Source organism: Macaca thibetana, chromosome 4 (genome assembly GCF_024542745.1).
Source record: "Macaca thibetana thibetana isolate TM-01 chromosome 4, ASM2454274v1, whole genome shotgun sequence".
In the NCBI taxonomy this organism is placed as follows: Eukaryota; Metazoa; Chordata; class Mammalia; order Primates; family Cercopithecidae; genus Macaca; species Macaca thibetana.
Genome location: NC_065581.1, coordinates 77194979 through 77208489, shown reverse-complemented (window position 1 = coordinate 77208489; position 13511 = coordinate 77194979). Strand labels below are relative to the sequence as shown.

At 37.6% G+C, this 13511-nt stretch overlaps 1 protein-coding gene and 1 pseudogene across 9 annotated transcripts in view; both read left to right on the top strand.

The window, feature by feature from the left end:
* The window catches only part of HMGN3 (high mobility group nucleosomal binding domain 3), a 1231743-nt gene that overhangs the window by 443575 nt on the left and 774657 nt on the right, over window positions 1-13511 (top strand). The gene's annotated exons all lie outside the window — the stretch shown is intronic.
* LOC126953407 (glyceraldehyde-3-phosphate dehydrogenase-like) lies at window positions 8062-9211 on the top strand (annotated as a pseudogene).

The following is a 13511-nucleotide window of genomic DNA, read 5'->3' as shown; positions in this document are numbered from 1 at the left end:
CTTTTCCCCTGAGCCTTTATGATCTTTGTTTCTATCTGTATTCTGAATTCTATTTCTGTCATTTCAGCCAACTCGGTCTAGTTAAGAAACCTTGTTAGAGAACTAGTGTAGTCATTTGGAGAACATAAGACACTCTGGTCATTTGAGTTGTTGGAGTTCTTGCATTTGTTCTTTCTCATCTCTGCATGTATGTGTTCCTTTAACTGCTGGGCTGTCCCTGATTGAAGTAGTCCGGTAGGGGCATGGTGGTTGTACTGGAGTCCCAGGTCAGGCGGCCGTGCCCAGTGAGAAGTGAGGACTAGGACCTTCATGGAGAACAGATAAGACACTTTAATGTGAGGTTGGTGCTCCTCTGGGGAGCACCTCTGGGGGTCTGGACCAGCACCTGGTCTCGTGGATGCTCCAGAGCCTGGAGACAGCAAGGGTGAGGGCTGGAAGACAGCAAAGATGGCAACCTGCCCCTTCCACTGGGAGCTCTGTCCCAGGAAGCTGCAGAGCTACTACTGGCTCCATAGTCCAGTGTGGGGTGGCTGGAGACCCAAGCCAGAAGAACTTGTCCAGTGAGGAAATATGGGATCAGGGACCCATGTAACAAAGACTCTGGCCACTTTTCCATAGGGCTGTTGCAGTATGCTGGGGTTCTGACCTAGTACCAAAACCCCAAGTTTTCCAGTACCTCAAGGTATCCAATCTTTTTATTGTCTCTAGAGCTTTGCCTTTTTAGAAATGTTAGATAATTAGAATCACACATTATGTAGCCTTTTTAGACTAGTTTCTTTCACTTAGCAATATTCATTTATGCATTTAAGTTTTATTCATGTCTTTTCATGTCTTGACAGCTCACTTCTTTTTATTGCTGAATAATATCTCATCGTATGGATGTGCCAAAATTATTTTATCCATTCACTTATTAAAGGACATCTTGGTTTCTTCCAATTTTTGGTGACTATGAAGAAAGCTGGTATAAACATCTCTGTACAGGTTTTTGTTTTGTTTGGTTTTGTTTTGCAAGAGAACAAATCCACTTATTTATTTACTTTTCATTAGTTTAAGTCCTTGAGGGGTACAGTATTGTTACTGGAAATTCTGTGTTGGAATGGATTCTTTAACCTAGAAGATCAACAGAGCCAGTAATCTCGGTTCCTGTGATACTGAGCAAAGAATTGCAAACTAACACCAAAATGCAAGCTCAAAGCAGAGTTTACTGAAGAACAGTAATACACTCTCAGAGAGAGAGAGTGGGCTGATTTCTGCGAAGTGAAATCAGCCTCTCTACAAAACTCAGAGAGGTTTTATGCAGGTTTTGTGGGAAGGAGTTAGGGTTTGGCCTGTGTCTGAGTAAGAAGATGATGTCATTTTATTGGCAATATATGGACATACAGCTAAAATTAAACTGTGCATGTTCTTACTCATATTTTGTTAACAAAAGCCCATGGTAGGCGGCTGTAAAAGCACATGTAAATTTTATTATAATGATGGTATAATGAGCATGGGGTGAACTTGAGGACACAGTTCTATGTTACTGGGCATGTGCCACTTTAAGTAATTTCCACCTGTGCCCTACTTTCTCCTCCAGGATGTGTTGGCCCCCAGACTTTACCACAAACTCCAACTGTTAGGGTGGAATTAGGGCAGTTCTGGTGGTGAATTTAGGTGGGCCATGGGCTGTCTTAGTGACAGCCTTTCTGCTCTCTTTTCTTATCCCCTCCCAGCTGCTAATATCTATCTAATTACCTAAAAGTATCACATTGATTTTGTGTTCAACGGCCTTAGCAGGAAAGTTGTTTTGGAATTTATTATGAACAATGTCACTTTTTCCACGGGCACAAGTTGCCTTTTCCCAGATTACTCTGGTTTTGTTTGGTTTGCTGGCAGAAATCACTGCGCTGTTCTTTGCTTCGTACACAGAAGCACATCTCTTGACCAAACAGAATTCAGTTTCATCTTGGACACAAATACCTTCAATTTTAAGAAGAGCCGTGTGCTCCCTTTGGTTCCAGAGATCCCACTTAGAGCCATCAAAAGTGGCCTTGGAAAACAGCCTTCCAAACAGATTTACCTTTTAGAAGTCCTTTTCCCAGTAGGCCTCCACAGACTACAAGATGGTGGAAAGAACCATGTTGAGGTTTTTTTTATGGATATACGTTTTCAAATCAGTGGGGAAATATATAGGCATGATTTCTGAATTGTTAGGTTTTCTTCTGAAATTTAGCCATTCTCATAAATATGTAGTGGTATGTCATTGTTATTTTAATTTGCAGTTCCTAATGACAAATGATGTTGAGCGTCTCATTTCCTTATTTCCCAACTGTGGATCTTCTTTGATGAGGTGTCCAGATCTTTAAATTATGTTTTCAATTGAGTTGTTTGTTTTGCTGTTGTTGTTATTGTTGAGTTTTAAGAGTTCTTTGTATATTTTGGATACAAGCCTTTTATCAGATATGTGTTTGCAAATATTTTCTTCAGTTCTGTAGTTTGTCTTTTCATTCTGTAAATAGTCTTTCACAGAGCAGAAGTTTTTAATTTTAATGACATCAATTTTTTTCTTTCATAGATTGTGCTTTTGATGTTGTATCTAAACACTCATCACTATAATCAAGGTCACCTAGATTTTTGCTGATGTTTTCTTACAGAAGTTTTATGTTTTGCATCCTACATTTGGGTCCACAATGCAATTTGAGTTAATTTTTGTGAAAGATGTAATGTTTCTCTATAGGTTTTGTTTTGTTTTTGCATGGACATTCTAGACTATTTGTTGAAAAGGCTATTCTTTCTCCATTGAATTTTCTTTATTTCTTTGTCAAAGATAAGTTGACTATATATGTGTTGGTCAATTTCTAGGCTCTACATTCTTTCCATCATTCTATGTGTCTATTCTTCCCCAATATAACAAGGTCTTAACTACTGTAACTTTGCATTAAGTCTTGAAATCAAGTAGTGTGAGTTCTCCAACTGTGTTCTTCTGTAGTATTGTGTTAGCTATTCTAAGTCTCTTACATTTTCATATGAACTTTAGAATCAGTTGGTTGATATTAACAAAATAGCTTGCTGGGATTTTATTGACATTGCATTGAATGTGTACACCAAATTGGGAAGAATTGGCATGTTAATAATATTTAGTCTTCCAACCAGTGCACATAGAATATCTTATCTCTCCATTTATTTATATCTCCATTCATTTATTTCATTGGAGTTTTATAGATTTTCACATACAGATTCTGTGCATAATTTGCTAGATTTATACCTAAGTATTTCATTGTCTTTGGTTATATTGTAAATAGCATTGCTTTTCAAATTTCCATTTCAAGTTGTTCATTATTGATAAAGCAATTAACTTTTGTGTATTATCCTTGTATCCTGTAAACTTCCTATGGTCCCTTATTCATTCTAGGAATTTTGTTGTTGATAACCCTTTGGGATTTTCCACATAGATAATCATGTTATCTGTGAATAAAGACAATTATACTTTTTCCTTTCCAGTCTACATACATTTATTTCCTTTTCTTATCTTATTGTACTTGTTAGGAATTCCAGTATGATGCTAACTAGGAGTGGTGGGGCAGGGTATCTTTGCCTTATTTATAATTTTAAGGAGAAAATGTTCAGTTAGTCATTTAAGTCTGATATCCACTGTAGGCCAATTTTAGATATTCTTTATCAAGTTAAGAAAGTTCTCTCTATCCTTTGTGTGCTGAAAGATTGTTTTATGAATGGGTGTTAGTTTTTTGTCAACTGATTTTTCTGCACCAGTTGATAAGATCATATTTTTCTTCTTTAGCCTGTTGATGTGATGGATTATACTGACTGACTTTTAAATGTTGATTTTTGAGTTATTTGGAATGATTTTTGAACCAGCCTTGGATAACTAGAATAAATCCCACTTGGTCTTGATGTTTAATTATTTTTATACATTATTGAATTCAATTTGGTATATTTTATTGAGGATTTTAACATTTATTTTATGAGAGATTTTAGTCTGTAGTTTTCTTTCTTATAATATCTTTATCTGATTTTGGTATTGGAGTAATAGTGGTCTCATGAAATGAGTTAGAAAGTGTTCCCTGTACTTCTATTTTCTGGAAGAGATGGTGAGAATTTGTATCCTTTCTTCCTTAAATATTGATGGAATTCACAAATGAAACCAAATGGACAAGGTGCTTTACATTTTAGAAGTTAATGAATTATGGATTCAGTTTCTTTAATAGATATAATTCTATTCATATTTTCTAATCTTCCTTGTATGAATTTTGGTAATATGTGTATTTTAGGAAGTTAGTCCATTTTACCTACGTTATTAAATTTGTGGGCATAAATTTGTTCAGAGTATTCATATATTATTCTTTTAACATCCATGGGAGTAGTAGTGATGACCATTCCTTCATTTCTGATGTTAGTAATTTGCATCTTCTTTCTTTTTTTCTTAGCACGGATAGAGATTTCAATTTTATTGACGTTTTCAAAGAAGCAGTTTTTGGTTATGTTGACTTTCTCTGTTGTTTTCCAGTTTTCAGTTTCACTGATTTCTGCTCTGATTTTTTATCATTTCTTTTCTTTTGCTTCCTTTTGAGTTTACATTGCTCTTCTTTCTCCAGTTTCCTAAGGTGAAGCTTAATAACTTTCCACCTTTTTTTCTTTTCTAACATATACTTTTAATACTATGAAAACTTCACTGCTTTTGCTGCATCCCACAAACTTTGATTAAGTTGCATTTTTATTTTAATTTAGTTCAAAGTATTTTTCTCTTGAGATTTCTCTTTGACCTACATGTTATTTAGAAATATGCTGTTTAATCTCCAAACATTTCTGGTTTTCCCAGTTATCTTTCCGTTGTTGATTTCTAATTTAATTGTATTGTGGTTTGAGGACATACTTTGTATGATTTCTATTCTTTTTTTTTTTTTTTTTTTTTTTTGATACGGAGTCTCGCTCTGTCACCCAGGCTGGAGTGCAGTGGCCGGATCGCAGCTCACTGCAAGCTCCGCCTCCCGGGTTCACGCCATTCTCCTGCCTCAGCCTCCCGAGTAGCTGGGACTACAGGCGCCCGCCACCTCGCCCGGCTAGTTTTTTGTATTTTTTAGTAGAGACGGGGTTTCACCGTGTTAACCAGGATGGTCTCGATCTCCCGACCTCGTGATCCGCCCGTCTCGGCCTCCCAAAGTGCTGGGATTACAGGCTTGAGCCACCGCGCCCGGCCTGATTTCTATTCTTTTAGATTTGTTAAGGTATGTTTATAGCCCAGAATGTGGTGTATCTTGGTGAATGTTCCACGTGAGCTCGAGGAAGCAGTATATTCAGCTGTTGTTGGTTGGAATATTTTATGTCAGTTAGATCAAGTTGACTGAGAGTGTTCTTTAGATCAACTACACTCTTACTGATTTTCTGAATGCTTGACCTATCAATTACTGAAATTAGTGTTGAAGTCTCTAATACTGAAGTTGTTTATTTTTCTTCGCAACTCCATCAGGTTTTGCCTCACATATTTTGACACTGGTTTTGGGCACATACACATGAAATATGTATTATCCTCTTTATATCTTGTTGAATTTGATTTGATAAATTTCTAAAAGATTTGTGCATGTATGTTCATGACGAATATTAGACTATAATTTATTTTTCTTGAAGAGTCCTTGGTAGGTTTTGGTATCAGATTTATGGTGACATCATAAAATGAGTTGAGAAGAGTTACCTTCTCTTTATTCTGAAAGAGTTTGAGTGTAACACTGGTAACATTTCTTCCTTAAATATTTCATAGGATTTGGCAATGGAGCTGTCTAAGCATAGAGCTATTTGTTAGAATATTAAGAAATTATGAACTTAATTTCTTTCAAGACTATTCAAATTTTACATTTCTTCTTGTTTCCATTTTGATAAGTTGTATTTTCTAAGGAATTGGTCTATGTTATCTAATTCATCAAATCTTCTAGCATAAAACTTTTATAATACTTTCTTATTATCCTTTTAATGCCTGAGATTCTGTAATAATATTCTTTTATTCCCTATTTTTTTCTTCATCAGAATATGTCAGGATTTATAAATTTTCTTACTATTTTCAAAGAACCAAATGATGGCTTTGCTGATTTTCTCAATTGTCAGCTTTCTATTTTTTTATTTCTGCTCTTATCTGTATTATGTCTTCTGTTTACTTCTCCAGCTCTTTAAATTAGGAGTTTAGAACATTGATTGCAATTTCTTCTTCTAATTATTTATTTTCCTACAAAGCCTGCTTTAGTTGCATCCCATACATGTTAGTATGCTGTGTTTTAACTATTATTTAGATTGGATACTTTTTGTTGTTGTTGTTGAGACAGGGCCTCACTGTGTGCCCAGACTGATCTCAAACTTCTGGCCTCAATTGATCCTCCTGCCTCTGCCTCCTAAAACGTTGGGATTACAGGTGTAAGTCACTGTGCTTGGCCTTAAAAATTTGTATAGATATTTCATTGTTATTGATTTCCCATTTAATCCCCTTGTGGTCAAGTTCTATATTATTTCATATTTGAAATTTATTAAGAATTATTTAACAGCCCATAGAATTACAGATCTTTGTGAGTGTTTCAGGCCCATTAATTTGGCCTCCACCAGGTCAAATGATTTACAGTGTAATACAACTCTTCCATATTATAATTAATCTTTGCCAATTTATTATATTAACTATATAATAGGGGTATTAAATTCCCTAACAATAATCTTAAATTTGTCTAATTATTTTTTTAGTCTGTCAAATATTGCTTTATGTATCTTAAAGGTCTGTTATTATGTGCTTACCTTATACTGGCTCTTTTATCTCTACTAACTTTGGTCTGTCCACATCCTGACATCCTTTAAGGAAGTGAAAAATAAAAAGATTCTATTTTGTTTTAGGCACTTTTCTTTTGGGTTTTTCTGTAATATATAATCAGATCTAATGCTAAATGATACAAATACTATGACAAAAAAGTACAAGACACTATGAACATGTGTGCAATGGGGATCTAACCCTGTTATGGGAGCCAGAGTTTTCCTAAGTTGTACATTTAAGGTAAAGTGGGTATTAGCTCTAGTTAGAAGTTGTGAAACAGTATTCCAAGAGGGAGAACGTTATGTGCAAAAGCCCTGAGTCAAGGGAAGCTTGGCTCTTTGGAGAAACAGAAAGAGGTCCAGATTAGCTTCCCTGTATATTAAAAGCAGAAGTAGTAAATGAATGATAGGCATTCTAGATCACATTTTCATTAGACAAGAAGAAAGACTTACAATGTTCTTAGCTTCTAGATGTGGAGGCTTTGGAGCTTCCTGAGAGCACTAGAAATATTAAGAGATTTTAAGATGAGAAATGCCATGATCTGATGTGCAATTTTAAAAGATACTTAAAGTGCTGTGTGAGAATAAATTGTAGGGGGCAAGAAATGGATGCAGAGAGATCAGTTAAGAGGTGATTGAGGCCAGGCGCGGTTACTCACGCCTATAATCCCAGCACTTTGGGAGGCCGAGGTGGGTGGATTACGAAATCAAGAGTTCGAGACCAGCCTGACTAACATGGTGAAACCCCATCTGTACTAAAAATACAAAAATTAGCCGGGCATGGTGGTGAGTGCCTGTAATCCCAGCTACTCAGGACACTGAGGCAGGAGAATTGCTTGAACCTGGGAGGCAGAGGTTGCAGTGAGCCAATATCATGCCACTGCACTCCAGTCTGGGTGACACAGCAAGACTCTGTCTCAAAAAAATAAATAAATAAATAAAAATAAAAATAAAGGTGATTGAAGTGATTAAGGTGGGAGAGAAATGATAGAACTTTTGGTTAAACTATATGCAGTAGAGGTGAAGAAGTGGAAAAAATCAAGATATATTTTGTATGCAGAATTAATAGGAGGTGGTCATGAATTAGATATCCGTTAGAAGGGAGAATATTATAAAATGTCATTGATTACTTTTTGCACGTGTGCACTGTGGGGAGGGGAAGATAGGTTTTTAACATGTTGATTTTCAAGATGCCTGAGTTACATTAAAGAGAAAGTACCACACAAGCTATGAGATACATGAGCTAGAAAGAAGATCTAGGTTGAACATATATATCTGAGAGTTATGAATGCAGATGGCAACCAAGGCTATGAGAGTACATGAAATAATTTAGGCAGGGCTCTCTGCCCCTCCTGTTTGTCAGACAGCCACATCTTCTCTCGCATTGCCAGCCACATCTCTGAGACACCACGGGGAAAGTGAAGGTAGGAGTCAACGGATTTGGTCATATTGGGTGCCTTGTCACCAGGGCTGCTTATAACTCTGGTAAAGTAGGTATTGGCGCCATCAATTACCCATTCATTGACCTCAACTACATGGTCTACATGTTCCAGTATGATCCCACCCAAGGCAAATTCCATGGCACTGTCAAGGCTGAGAATGGGAAGTTTGTCATCAATGGCAATCCTATCACTATCTTCCACGAGCGAGATCCCTCCAAAATCAAGTGGGGTGATGCTGGCGCTGAGTATGTCATGGAGTCCACTGGCGTCTTCACTGCCATGGAGAAGGCTGGGGCTCACTTGCAGTGGGGAGCCAGAAGGGTCATCATCTCTGCCCCCTCTGCTGACCCCTCCATGTTCAGGGTGGGTGTGAACCATGAGAAGTATGACAACAGCCTCAAGATCATCAGCGATGCCTCCTGAACCACCAACTGCTTAGCACCCCTGGCCAAGGTCATCCATGACAACTTTGGTATCATGGAAGGACTCATGACCACAGTCCACACCATCACTGCCACCCAGAATACTGTGAATGGCCCCTCCAGGAAACTGTGGTGTGACATCCACAGGGCTCTCCAGAACATCATCCCTGCCTCTACTGGAGCTGCCAAGGCTGTGAAGAAGGTCATCTCTGAGCTGAATGGGAAGCTCACTGGCATGGCCTTCCATGTCCCCACTGCCAACGTGTCAGTGGTGGACCTGACCTACCATCTGGAAAAACCTGCCAAATATCATGACATCAAGAAGGTGGTGAAGTTGGCATCAGAGGCCCCCCTCAAAGGCATCCTGGGCTACACTGAGCACCAGGTGGTCTCCTCCAACTTCAACAGCGACACCCACTCTTCCACCTTCTATGCTGGGACTGGCATTGCCCTCAACGACCACTTTGTCAAGTTCATCTTCTGGTATGACAATGAATTTGACTACAACAACAGGGTGGTGGACCTTATGGCCCACATGGCCTCCAAGGTGTAAGACCCCTGGACCACCAGCCCCAGTGACAGCACAAGAGGAAGAGAGAGGCCCTCACTGTTGGGGAGTCCCTGGCAAGCTCATCCCCCACCACACTGAATCTCCCCGCCTCACAGTTTCCATGTAGACGCCTTGAAAAGGGAGGGACCTAGGGAGCCCCATATTGTCATGTACTATCAATAAAGTCCCCTGTGCTCAGCCAAAAATAATAATAATCATAATAGTTTAGGCAGGAAGGATAACATAAGTAAAAAAAACTTGTAAAGCAGCCAGAAGTAATTGAATTTTAACATTCACAGGCCACAAAGAAGAGGAGGAGCCGATAAGGATGAGAAAAAGGGAACAGACATATAAGTGATATTACAGAAGCCAATGTTTTCCCTTAGGTGTTATTCACATTTGCTTTTGTGTATGGTGTGTATGGATTCTTCAGGTTCAAGACAGTTTCTCCAAGATCAGAGGGAGGTCATTCATCTTTGTGTGGTTCACAGGCAGGTGAGTCCTATTGCAAAGTTGCTGAGTCCATAAAATTACAGTTCATTTACCGGCAAGTTCTTAAGCATTTATTCACATATAACCATTTTCCTTAAGAGGCATTCCCAGATCATCAGGATGGCTGGTAGGAGATAGCTTCTGGAATCAACTAAATGCTTTCCTAGAACCAAGTATTTTTCTGATGTCTTGGGTTTTTAAAAGTAAGTCCTTGAAATACAGCCTGTTTCTTTCCTCTATCATGGTGAGTTTTTTTCCTCTCAGGGGCTCTTTTTGTCTTCTCCTACCCTGAAAGCAGATTTCTCTTTAGTAATAGGAAGATAAGAGGAGGGTGAAAAGGCATTCCCCATTAACACTTGGAATTTATTACCAGATTTTTTGGACCAAAGTTTGTTGATATCCATGAAGACACAGATGTTAGAGTAGTAAGTGAAGGGAATCACAACTCAGATAATACTTCAATTAAGAGTGACAAAACTTTTCTTGGTATAACCAAGCCAGGAAAAACTGGCAGAACCACCATGGTTTGGCCCTCTTATCACTATATGCTTGCATGTATGACTAGAAGTATGGGATATGGCCTTGAAACATGGCTATGTGAAGAGAGACTGGGCTAATGGCTTTGACCGTAAAGAATATAGATTGGGTGTACATGTTGGGTGACACCGAAACAATGAATATACAATGTAAGTAATTCGTAGTTGTCATTCTTAGGAAATGAGTAGCATATGTACCTTAGAAATACGCACCAGGGGTTGCAAAGCTGAGAAGGCATTCTGATATATGATTCTGTTGGAGGTGGTGGTGGGTGAACCTAACTTATTCCCAGTATCCAATATACCTAGTTGAAAGTCATTATAATAAATTTAGTAAGAGACAAATAGCAAACTAGGAAAATATATTTGCAACATATGCAGACAAACTGTTAATAACTTTATTATATGAATATCTCTTACAAATCAATAAGAAAAGGTAGACACAACTAATGGAAAATGTCTAAAGAATTCAAACAGGCAATTCTTGAAAGAAGGCTAAAATTGCAATAAACATGATAATCTGTCAAGCAACGATGAAATATCAATATTTACCTCTCAGACTGGTAATGATTTCAAAGCATAAATTCAGCAAAGAGAATGGGGTGGGGAAATGAGCACCTTTTCATAAATTTTGGTGGAATTGTGAACTGGTATTATTTCTGGAGGTTAAGTGGGCACGATGTATCAAAATTTGTAAATTTAAAACCCTTTGGCCAGGAACAGTGACTCACACCTGTACTCCCAGCACTTTGGGAGGCTGAGGCGGGCAGATCGCATGACACCAAAAGTTTGAGACTAGTCTAGCTAACATGGTGAAACTCTGTCTCTAATAAAAATACAAAAATTAGCCAGATGTGATGGCACACGCCTGTAATCCCAGCTACTCGGGAGGCTGGGGCATGAGAATCGCTTGAACCCGGGAGGCAGATGTTGCAGTGAGCCAAGATGGTGCCACTGCACTCCATCCTGGGCGAGAGGGTGGGATGCCATCTCAGAACAAAACAACCACCTCCCCCCCTCAAAAAAAGTCCCAAACTTTTGACCCAGAAATTTCCCTTGTAAATATTTATGCTAAGACTTATTAAACAAGTGCACAAAATTGCATACTGTGGATACTAATAGCCAAATTGATATAGTAGTTCAAATTTGAAACAATCTAAATGCTCATCTATAGGGTAAATGGCTACATAAATGAGGGTATATCCATATTATGGAATATTAAGTAGTTGGTATTATGTTGAAAAGTATTCCTGATGTATTAAGTTTTTAAAAAAAAAGCAGATTATATATTAGCATTATTAAAAAATAACCATCTGTGTTAAGAAAAAAAGGCTTATATAGGCATGTGAAATGTATTTAGAATGGGAGATGAGATTATGGGGGGATTTTCATTTTGTTTCTATTTTGTTATTTTATCTGTGCTTATATATTATCAAGATAATCTATGTCCATTTAAATAAAAATAATTCATACAAGGTAACAAAAAGGTAAAAATCTTTAAACGTTTGAATGAAACATATCTCGTGGAAAACATTGTAATTCCAAGTTAGTCAAGTACCTGTGTTATATGATGGCTATAACGTGGGGGAGGAGTAGTGAGCAGAAAGAACAAAAGATTGGAACTGATAGACAGTAGTTAGTATTATCAACAATTTTCTCCATTTTCTCTAAGTAGCATCCATTTAGCAAAATTTACTTCTAGAAGATTTAAAGTCTTTCTCTACAAACTCTTTAATTAGGTTATTTCGTTTTACTCCTGACTCAACAGGCTTCCAAGTTCAGTTTTCTTTGAAAGCAGAGGTTGTTGACAATATTACCAACATGGAAAGGTGGACTAGGAAAAAAAAGGTGGATAGCTTGATTTATGTTGCTAACCTTGTATGGACTGTAAGACATTTAAAAATATTTTGTACTGGGCGTGGTGGCTCATGCCTGTAATACCAGTGGTTTTGGAGGCCAAGGCAGAAGGACTGCTTGCAGGCGGGAGTTTGAGACCAGCCTCGCAACACAGCCAGTCCTCCTTCTCTACAAAAAAATAAAATAAAATAAAATAAAATAAAATAAAATAAAAAAATTAGCTAGACATGATTGTGCAGGCTTGTAGTCCCAGCTGTTTAGGAGGCTGAGGCAGGAGGATAGCTTGAGCCCAGGAATTCAATGTTGCAGTAACCTATGATTGCACCATTGCAATCCAGCCTAGCTGACAGAGCGAGACCCTGTTACTAAAAAGAGAAAAAAAATTGCTCTTTTATACAAAAAAAATTTATGATAAAATATCCTCTCCCTTAGGTTTTGTAGGTAACAGTATCCTATTTGCATTTGATCCACATGAAAGAACTCTCTGTTCTCAAAATTTGCAGATGCTGTTGTTGCTTGTATTTGCTTTTATTCTGTTATGATGCTACCAAGATTTTGGTTAGATGGCTGTCATTCTAGGTGGCAGACATGCAGGTTTCCTTCCCTTTGCACAACGAAACTGGGTAGGCTTTGGTTCTGGGCAGTCACTGGTATTTATAAACCACTTGTTCATGCCAGGCAATAGGGTTCCAGATTGGGTAAGTTTTATGTTCTGGTTCTTGCTATATGTTTAGACGGCTTATAAATGTAAATAAACATTCTACTTTTACAGGTGGAGTGTGGACACCTGGATACCTGTGTCACCGCCATTCCCAGTTGAAGGTTAGCTCATCTATGATTTTCTTATACGTGAGTGGCGCCTCCTAGTGAGTAGGGACTTAAGTTGACCTCCACTGCAGAAGAAAGACCAGGGAAAGCCGTTTTAACAATTTCTCCTTCTATTAAGTATTAATAATATGCTGCGGAGGTATGGGTAGAAATATGTTCTCCTTAAACAATCCAGGATTCCACAGTATAGAAATAGTAATCAAATTTTTAAGTGAAGCTCTAACTAATCCGAACTTGGCTAGATCACCACCGTAAATGAATGGATATTTATCTACTCCCTAAACGAAGAGATTTGACTGGATTTCTTTTTTTTTATAACTACTAGAATCTGTTACACATAATTTAGGATTGAGGCTTGAGATATTGTCATTCCAATCCAGAAAACTTTAGTTTTGCAAATATATTTCACAAATTAATAAATTACGTTTTATTTGGTTAATTTCAAGAATAGGGCATTTAAAGAAGTCTGTGTTTGCTTTAGTTCTGCAATAAAGTTCCTGCCACTCACAATAATCCTTATTATTCTCTGAAAGACATGTTATATTTTGTCATCATAAATATTTATTAATTATTGTTTATAGCACTGGGTTAGGTACTCATCAAACAA